This window comes from Myotis davidii, unplaced genomic scaffold (genome assembly GCF_000327345.1).
Source record: "Myotis davidii unplaced genomic scaffold, ASM32734v1 scaffold330, whole genome shotgun sequence".
In the NCBI taxonomy this organism is placed as follows: Eukaryota; Metazoa; Chordata; class Mammalia; order Chiroptera; family Vespertilionidae; genus Myotis; species Myotis davidii.
In genome coordinates this window covers 1,970,941-1,977,878 of record NW_006283770.1, presented here as the reverse complement: position 1 = coordinate 1,977,878, position 6,938 = coordinate 1,970,941, and positions in this window count along the sequence as shown.

The window sequence follows — 6,938 nt, the reverse complement described above, 5'->3', positions numbered from 1 at the left end:
TAAAATCCATCCACTAATCCATTCACTGTTTCCACAAAGAACAGTGGTTATTGCTGAGGGCAATATAAAAGATGATCTTTTAATAAAGCGTAGGAAGTGCTATGCTGGCAGAATCTGCATGGTATGGAAGCACAAACCAGCTAATCGGACCAGCCTTAGAGAACCTGAGTCCTAGGGCACAGTTGGGGCTAACCTGGAATGAGATAGGGAGGTGAGAGAGACTGGAAACCGAAGGACTTGTATGCATGCATATAAGCATAACCAATGGACATAAGACACTGGGGGGGAAGGGAGGCCAGGGGATTGTCAAGGGTGGAAAAAAAAAAAAAGGGACACATATGTAATACCCTTTGTAATACTTTAAGCAATAAAAACAAAAAAATTGAATTTTGGCCTCAGGAATCCAAAATACATCTTTGTCCCCTAATTGTGCTGACTCATTGACCCTCAGGACAACCTTGGAAGCTATGCTGTAATGATGGCATACCTCCATCCGCTTAGGGCCCTGAATGACAACATAGAACAAAACACCAACCTATCCTCCTCAAACACTACCCCTACCGGGATTTATATGAGCAAACTGAACTTTGTGTTAAACCACTGAAGTGTTTCATTTTTATTTGTTTTGACAGATGGCATTACCTTAAAAAATATGTGGGGATGTCAGGAAATTTAGCCTCACTGGAATTCTGATGTCAAGTGAATTAGATTAAGTCGACTTGGCAAATAGAAGAGCTGGGGAAAAATGAATGTGCAGTGACAGGGATCAAAGCTAAAAGCAGGGATTTTGGAGCCAGACAAATCTGGATTTGAATTCAAGATTCACAACTTATAAATAAGTAGAGTGACTGCCATGAAGTAATCTTCTTCATTTAATTCCTACAATTGCCAGATAGCGTTTTAAGCGCTGGGGATATTGCAGCAAATGGAATAGAAAATTCCCTATCATTCTGATGTTTATATTCATGTCAGGGAGGTAGATAGTACACAGGCAAAAAAAAAAAAAAAGTATGGTACAATGTCAGGTAGTTATAGACTCTATGAAAAATAATGAAGGACAAGGAGATAGAAGAGCAGGGTACATTAGGTAGAATCATATTCAGAGAGGGCTTCTCTAAATAGGTGACATGTGATTAGAAATGTGCATAAAGTGAGGGGGTGAGCCTAGCTGCTATTGAGAGAACAGAGTTTCAGGTGTAGAAAAACTTAAGTATAAAAGACCCAGAAAATGACATCAGCTTAGCATATCAAGAAACAGCAAGGAAGCCAGCATGACTGGAATCAAATATGTAAGAGGAAAAGTAGTAGGAAATGAGGTTAGTGAGGTATGCTATGATAAGATCATATAGTACTTTGCCTTAATTCAGGTCTCCTGGAAGCAGAACCTAAAACAAGAATTGGTGTGAAATTGATTTATTAAGAGAGTCCTCTCAAGAGAATGATAGGAATTAAATAGTATAGGCCAAGAGGAAACAAAATAAAACAAAGCAAAAATGTGAGCTCTGCGTTGGCTAGAGACTAGTCTCAGTCCCACGCCACAGGGAGCTCTGGAGAACTTTGTAACAAGATGAATGGCCTTTTGTTCCCTCATGTCATCAGTCACTACCAAAAGGCTGCTTCCTAGGTAGGCTGCTCCTCCTGTGTAACCAAGGGCAATGCTCAGGAGAAATGGGCAGCTCTGAGCCATTAGGAGCCACAGTGAGGTAGGAACATTGGCCTGGTAAATGATACATTAATAGCATCCACCACATTCCACCCTTGAACCTCACATATCCACATGAACTTTGGTCCATCCAGACAATATTTGTCCAGGATTCTGGTTGGTCACAATTTCAAGAAAAGTTTATACAAGGAGGGTTAGTACTGCTGCTGTTGGTTCTGTGGATGTAACTGATATTATCATCTCCCTCCTTCATCACCCCTTCTAGATTCCCTGCTGGTACATCTAGCTCTTTCACTGGACTGCTAACTTGCCTGACCTACAAGCACAAAGTATCCAAAGAAACCTGATGGCAGTTGTAGCATTGTGTCCCCTGGAAGTATCCTTCCTCTCTGGGACCCAGGACCTCCACAGCAGGGATCAGCAAACTTTTTGTAAAGAGTCAGAGAATAAATACCTTAAGCTCCTGCCCAGCTGGTGTGGCTCAATGGCAGAGCATTGAACCATGAAACAAGAGGTCACTGGTTTGAGTCCCGGTGAGGGCACATGCCCAAGTTGTGGGCTCGATCTCCAGTAGGGGGAGCATCAGGAGGCAGCCAATCAATGTTCTGCTTTCACATCACATGCACGTTTTTATCTTGCTTTTCCTTCTCCCTCTCCCTTCTTCTTTCTCTAAAATTCAATAAAAACATATTTTTAAAAGAGTATTTTAGGCTCTTAAGGCCTCATACATATTAGTCAGTCTCTGCCACTATTGCTTTTTTTTTTTAATAACCTTACTAGAGGCCCAGTGCATAGATTTGTGCACTGGTGGGGTTTCCTCAGCCTGGCCTGTGGGGATGGGGCCGAAACCGGCTCTCTGACATCCCCCGAGGGGTCCCGGATTGCAAAAGGCTCCCTCCTCTCTGGTTCTGGGTGCATCACCCAAAAACTACAGCAGCCAAGTCACTGCAGCTTGGCAGCCCCTGCTTTGAGCATCTGCTCCCTGGTGGTCATTGAACGTCATAGCTACCGTTTGGACAGTTGAATGCTTGGATGCTCACTTAGGCTTTTATATAGATAAATAAAACATAAAAACTGCCCAGTCAGTGTGGTTCAGTGGTTGAATGCCAGCCTATGAACCAGGAGGTCACGGTTCGATCCCAATCAGGGCACATGCCCAGATTACGGCTTGATCCTCAGTGGTGGATATATATATATGAAAAAAAATAAAATGTAAAAACGATTCTCAGCTCATCAGGCTATGGTAAAACAGGTAGTGGGCAGGATTTGTTCCTTTGGCCCTGGTTTGCAGACCCCTGCTCTAGACCTATCAAGCATACAGTTGTGGGGACAGGAAATAGAAATTACCTTGATGGGTCACTAGGAGTGACCAAAAGCATGGTCACCCCTACTTTTATCCCTAGGTCCTTTGATCCATATACCCTACCTACTGGAGACACATAAATAACCACCCTGATGAGAAGGAGCACCTGCAGTTGGCTCTATACATAGCCTTTGACTCTGCCGGTGTCCTTTCCTCATTCATAATCCACTGTGTAAACACTGGGGTCCTGCAGTGATCGGGAACAGATGCTGGCTGATGTCAACTGGCCAAGTCATTTCATCCACTTGATTACTTAGTGCCTCTTTTGCAGTCACTCTTCTCTGGTGGCCTTCAAATGCAATACAAAGACAGTCATATTTTGAATTTGCCCTTCGATTTGACAATGTAAAATAGCTACAGCTTCCTCTGAGTGATCAGGCTCCTCTATTCCTGTTGTTAGACATTTAGAGGAAGATGAGGGGATGAGAAACTTTAACTCATCCAACTCAAATGCTAGAGCGTCGCTCTTCTGTATTTCCCTTACCTTCCACCTGCCCCTCCCTTAGTTCCTCTTCCTCCCACCATGTTGTCAGATAAAAATACAGGAGGCCCAGTAAAATCTGACTTTTAGATAAGCAAATAATTTTAGTATGTGTGTGACACACATCTACGAAAATATTCCTTGTTGTTCAGCTGAAATTCTCACTGACCTAGTCATTATGTATTTTTATTTGCTAAATCTGGCACCCAAAGACCACCACTGCTGCTGCCCTGTGTCATGCCCTAATACAATTTGCCTTTGTTGTAGTTCTCTAAGTCATATTTCGAACTCTCTTAAATACTTTTAGTTTCCTTAGCACACTTTCATATCCCTCTGCCTCTGCCTGCTGCTATTTCCTCAGCCTCGAGTCCCCTTCCCCGTACACTTCTACATAGAAGAAATCCAATTCATTCATGAAAGCCCAGCTCAAATGTCTGTGAAACCCTCCCCAAGTCTCCCTGTCAAATTCAATTGTTTTTTTTACCTTTGCTCCCATAGCATTATTTACCTGTCGGGTAATACATACTTCATTCAGCCTTACATTTTTCATTAGTTGTTTGTACGCTTTTCTTTTCCATTGGAGTTTCAAGCTCTCAACACCTCGGTTTTTTATTAGCTCATCAAAACCAAACAAGCACAGTATCTTGAATAGAGAAAATAAAGAACATTTTCCTGTTTCCATTGGATTAGACCACAATGTGTCGATCTAATCTGGCCACAGACTAAATGTGAAGCATGGTTCTGTCAATAACGATTAGCATCAATTGTAAAGTGACAGTCACCTTGGTTGTGTTTTTCTCTGGCCGATAGCTTTAGAGACAGTCTAAAATCCATGGCCAGAGCAGGTGCACATGAGAAGGGCCAATGTTAAATGGGTTTTTAAAAGTCATGATGATTCCATAACTCAGGGAAGACGATTATTGATGTAGATCTGTTTCTAACCAGAAATATTTTTATCTGTGTGTATATAAATTTTCTATGTAATTGACATCATCCTATATTAAGTTATATATTTGAGCAATTTCACTTAATTGTATACATAAGTATTTACCCATGTCTTTAGGAGATTTTTGAAAGCATTTTATTGTTTCATTAAAATATTCTAACAGGTAGTTGTATAGTTGGAGGTTTTTCGGGCATACATTTGTTTTAATGGTATTACTGAAGTATGATTGACAAATATGTGCAGTAAGCTGCACATATTTAAAGTGTTTAGTTTGGTCAGTTTGACATATGTATGTACCTATAAAACCATCGCCACAATCAGGATAGTGGCCCTAACCATCGCTCCCCAAAGTGTCCTCATGCCCTTCTGTAACCTCTCCCCTACCTTGCTAATCCCTAGGCAACCACGGAATTGCTGTCTGTCATAGAAAATTTGTATTTTTTAAAATGTTATATAAACGAAATCATAAAGTATAAATTATAAATTTTTGTCAGAATACTTTCACTCACCATTATTATTTTGAGATTTATCCAGGTCGTTATATATAATCAAGAGTTTATTTCTGTTTATCACTATGTAGTATTCCATTGTATGGATATACCACATAGATATTTTGGTTGTTTGCTGTTTGGGGCTAAAGAAATAAAACTATTATGAATGTTCTTCTTTGAGTCTTTGTATAGACACATGCTTTTCTTTCTCTTGAAAAAATACCTAAGAATACATAGAGTGATTGAATCATATGATGTATATATGTTTAACTTTTGAAGCATCAAACTGTTTTGTTGTTTTTTTAAAAAAAAAAGGGAGAGATAGTAATGAAAAACCCTATTATATCAACAATACAATGTAAAAACTCAACATTTAAAAGTACAACCATTAATAGAACAAAATGGCATGGGAAACACACAATGAAGGGTACGATTCTTTCATAGTCACCTGCAAAACCCATCACACCTCATTTTAGAAATAGTGTTACTGAGGAAAAGTCCTGGGTTTGTCCTCTCCACTAATGAAACCAGCTTGTCCCTGCTCTGTGGTCTTTGATCTTGCTTAGCTTTTAATCAGTCATGTTAGATACGCCTCCCAATTCTAGGAAACACTGCTGGAAAAAATTTAACCAATAGTAGCAGGTTGTAAGCAGTATTAAGCTAAGATATCAGCACATCTCTGGACAGGTAAAAACAAAAAGCACCAGTCTTAGAATATAAAAACATGGGGCAGAATCCCATCTCTACTACTTCCTAACTCGATAATGATAACTGTGGACGACCTACCTAAGGTCCATGAACTTTAGTTCCCTCATGTAAAGTTCATCAGTTTTTCTGGGGATCAAGCATCATGACCTTTAAGTAAAAATAGTGCATGAAAGACATTTTTTAAAAAAGGAAATAGTTGTATTTACAGATTAAATTAATCTATAACAAAAGGGTTTATCACTAAAGTCATCAATCTCAGCCCCTTGGCCCTGGTAATAGTATTTTGATAACTGTGCTCATTACCAAAAATTTCACAACCAAGTAAACTGGTGGGAAGAATGTTTTTTCCAGCATCTGTCCATGGGGCGGTTGGACAGCGAATATAATCAACTGTCACCTTGTGGGCTTAATAGCCTCACTCCTGATTTTGAGAAAGTGACCTAGGCTAATCTATACTCCCATTAGCAACTCCCTGGAGCTGGGATGGACATAGGTGCCAGCTCTGGAGAGAGGAGCCTGGTGCTTTTGCCTCCAGCAGCTGCCTGGAGTTTCAGGCCTCAGGCGCTTTGATAGCAAATGGCAGGCCTCCAGCTCTGGAGGAAAAGGGAGAAAGAAAAATGATTCATTCTTCCTTTGTCTAGTAGAGGTAACAGACAGAGGGATGCAGGGGAGGTAGAGGGAGAGGGAGGGAGAGAGGGAGAGAGAGGGGGAGAGGGAGGGGGTGAGGGAGAGAGAGAGACATTATTTTTCCTCCTGGCTAGGATGAGTTTCTCACAACTTTAATCAGCAGAATGCTTTTTTCACCCAGAGACTTGTGCAACAATAAATGCATCCAACCACTCAGGTTCAAAATAGGCCATTTCTTTGGTGTAAAATTGCCTTTGGGGTTGCAAAAGGCAGGTAAGGAATAGATTTTTATGGCAGAAAGTACACTGGGGACTAGCCCTACATCTGCTATTATGCTCTTTTAGAAATTCTGATAATCTACAGTAAGTATCGTCGCACAGATTGGATGTAGCCCCACTCCAGCCCCAGAGCCGGGTGCCTTATACAGCCTGTGGGCTCAATAAGTAAGTTGAACAAATGAACAAAAATGAAATAAACAAGCATCACCTAAGAGAGAGAAAAAATTAAAGACGTATAAGACTTTCTTCTCTCTGGAGGAGACTTTCTCTCCAGGGAAATATCTGCTGTTTCAAATACTGGGGCCTGTCTCTCTAATAAGCTTACCCTCCTTTCAAGTGCAATCCAATCACATACTGGGCATAAAATTAGTGACATTTCAT